Raw genomic sequence first — 3,687 nt, forward strand, 5'->3', positions numbered from 1 at the left:
GTGGGACTTTTCACTGCGCGGGGCTGGCGGGACACAGAGGCCACGCCCCCTCTGGTTAATTTCCTCTGCTTTTGGCTCCGGGTGGCTGAAAGCACTCGGGTCGACCTCGCCCAAACTCCTCCCCTAAGTCGCCTGATTTTTCTCTCTCGGAGTAACCGCCGCCCATCGGTTGCGCTTTCGGAACTCTTTCTTTTCCCCGCGGGCGAAAGCTCTCAACTCCAAAGGCCACTTGCTCGCTGCAGCGCCTGGGGACCTTTCAAGTTTATGCAGTTGCAATTTTTAAAGGTTTCAGTGTTGAAACCACTGAAAGCTTTAGAGAAGGTTTAAATCTAGGGGGCGGGGCAAGGAAGGAACCTGATTAGAAGCCGCTGATACTTCTGTTGAACTTTGCTTTCCCTGCTTCGAAAGGCTGGCACTGACAACGATGTAACCTTTGGTGTAGATTACCTAAAAGTCTTCCAAATCAGTGATCCTGGACAATTTGCTTCCCCACTCTGAACAGAAAGGGTTCAGAGGAAGAAATTAAACTGGGTCAGCTCTTACACAATCAGCTTAGTATAGCTTTTGTAAAGACTTAAGGGGAGTGTTTAAGAAAGGTGTAGTTATTCCAATACCAGTATCTAGGCTGCAAGGAGATCAAATCAGTCAATCCTAAAGCAGATCACAGTCCTGAATATTCATTGGAAGGACTGATGCTAAAGCTGAAGCTCTAATACTTTGGCCACCTGATGTAAAGAGCCCACTCATTGGAAAAGACCCTGATGCTGGGAAAGATTGAGGGCAAGAGTAGAAGGGGACAACATAGGGTGAGACGGCTAGATGGCATCACTGACTCAAAGGACATGAATTTGAGCTAACTCCAGGAGAGAGTGGAGGACAGAGGAGCCTGGCGTGCTGCAGTCCATGGGGTTGCAAAAAGTCTGACACAACTTAGCAACTGAATGACAACAACATCTCAAGCCTCCTTGTCCCACAACAGTATTTATGGATGTAACTTCAGTCAACTACAAATTGGCACTTGCCATTGGCACTTAATAAACTGTGGAAAATTCTGAAAGAGATGGGAATACCAGACCACCTGACCTGCCTCTTGAGAAATCTGTATGCAGATCAGGAAGCAACAGTTAGAACTGGACATGGAACAACAGACTGGTTCCAAATAGAAAAAGGAGTACGTGAAGGCTGTATATTGTCACCCTGTTTATTTAACTTATATGCAGAGTACATCATGAGAAACGCTGGACTGGAAGAAACACAAGCTGGAATCAAGATTGCCAGGAGAAATATCAATAACCTCAGATATGCAGATGACACCACCCTTGTGGCAGAAAGTGAAGAGGAACTAAAAAGCCTCTTGATGAAGGTGAAAGTGGAGAGTGAAAAGGTTGGCTTAAAGCTCAACATTCAGAAAATGAAGATCATGGCATCCGGTCCCATCACTTCATGGGAAATAGATGGGGAAACAGTGGAAACAGTGTCAGACTTTATTTTTGGGGGCTCCAAAATCACTACAGATGGTGACTCCAGCCATGAAATTAAAAGACGCTTACTCCTTGGAAGGAAAGTTATGACCAACCTAGACAGCATATTCAAAAGCAGAGACGTTACTTTGCCAATAAAGGTTCGTCTAGTCAAGGCTATGGTTTTTCCAGTGGTCACGTATGGATGTGAGAGTTGGACTGTGAAGAAGGCTGAGTGCCAAAGAATTGATGCTTTTGAACTGTGATGTTGGAGAAGACTCTTGAGAGTCCCTTGGACTGCAAGGAGATCCAACCAGTCCATTCTGAAGGAGATCAGCCCTGGGATTTCTTTGGAAGGACTGATGCTAAAGCTGAAAGTCCAGTACTTTGGCCACCTCATGTGAAGAGTTGACTCATTGGAAAAGACTCTGATGCTGGGAGGGATTGGGGGCAAGAGGAGAAGGGGACGACAGAGGATGAGATGGCTGGATGGCATCACTGACTCGATGGACGTGAGTCTGAGTGAACTCCGGGAGTTGGCGATGGACAGGAAGGCCTGGCGTGCTGCGATTCATGGGGTGGAAAAGAGTCGGACACGACTGAGCGACTGATCTGATCTGATCTGATCTGAATTGGCACTTATCCTCTATCTCTATAAGAATTAAATATGTGCTACTGCAGCTGCTGATTTTCAACACCTGCCAAGAAGAGTTCAGAGTGGAGCAGAAATGAGGCACTCTGGCTGGATGTGGGGACAGGTCAAGGTAGGGCAGGAAGTACTGGCAGAACAGGTCTTCAGATGTATTTTCAGGAGGTGATTTTAGGAGCCCAATTCTTGTATCTTCTCATATCTAGAAAAACACGAAAATCCTTCATGGTGACATCTGCTCCTTGTGACTAAGGAAATTTCTGCAAAAAAAAAATATGTGATTGATTGCATGTACTCCCGCTTCACCAAATCACGTATATATTGACCTTTTCCCCTGCTTCTTTACAACAGTTTCTTAGAGCTATCTGAGGTGATGTTTTCCCAGGCTGCAGTCCTCATTTTTCCCCAGATAAAACATAACTCACAACTCTCACATTCTGCATTTTTTTTTAAAGTCAGCACTTCCATGGCTTTATTGAAACATGTTTAAGGATTTATGTTTTCCATCTATGTTACTTCTCATGTGCTCCTACCTCTTACACATTTACCACCTGCTGTGTGTAGCGTACTTCCTTTTTTTGACATCATTTTACCTCTTTTTGGCTTTAAAAGGTGCCTCCAGGACTAGCTGTCTAAGATTTGATGGACAAATCCATATTCTATCAAAAAAGGAAGTAAGATTTACCAGTTTGCTCTAGGAAGCAGAAATTAATCACAGGCCCGGGAACACTTTCTACAGAAGCATATCAGGAGAAGAATCAGAAAGTCTAGCATGAGCAGACATGAGTGCTTCACTTGCGTTGTCTGAGTCTTTTGAAAACTACATATATTTATTCTATCTCGGTCAAGTACACTGGAACTTGGCTGTGACACTCACTGGAATAAGAATTTGAGATAATTCTGAATTCTTGTCAGGGGACTTTAATACTACAAGTATTTAGAAGACTCTTTTCATTTATTATGAGGTAAAATGGCTTTAATCTTATGGATAACATTACAGAAAAAGGTACAGAGAGCTATTATTTAAATAATTCGATATGCAGAATTCCAGTTGAGCGGTTCTAACAAGTTTTTGAAATGATCACCAGACTCATCTGGTGCTCTAATTATAAAATGAATTCAAACTATTAATCAATCAGTGAATAAGTACTGAGTTCCTGTTATCAATAAATCATGTACAATTATTGCCTATCTGTTATATATATGACATTGTCTATAATAATCAGCTACTTACTGTAAAGAATTTAATAAATAGTTACGAAGTGAATACAGGGCACTTGGTTTGATGCTAAGATTTGAAACTAAGATGTGTGTATTAGTTGCTCAGTCATGTCCAACTCTTTGTGAGCCCATGGACCATAGCCTGCCAGATTCCTTTGTCCATGGAATTCTCCAGGCAAGAATACTGGAGTGGGTAGCCATTCTCTTCTCCAGGGCATCTTCCTGACCCAAGCATCAAACTTGGATCTCCTGCATTACAGGAAGATTCTTTACCATCTGAGCTACCAGGGAAGGCCCATGAAACTAAGATAAATGACATCAAATAATTGTGCTCCAGGAGTTTGCAATCGAGTAAAA

This window comes from Bos taurus, chromosome 5 (genome assembly GCF_002263795.3).
Source record: "Bos taurus isolate L1 Dominette 01449 registration number 42190680 breed Hereford chromosome 5, ARS-UCD2.0, whole genome shotgun sequence".
Taxonomy (NCBI): Eukaryota; Metazoa; Chordata; class Mammalia; order Artiodactyla; family Bovidae; genus Bos; species Bos taurus.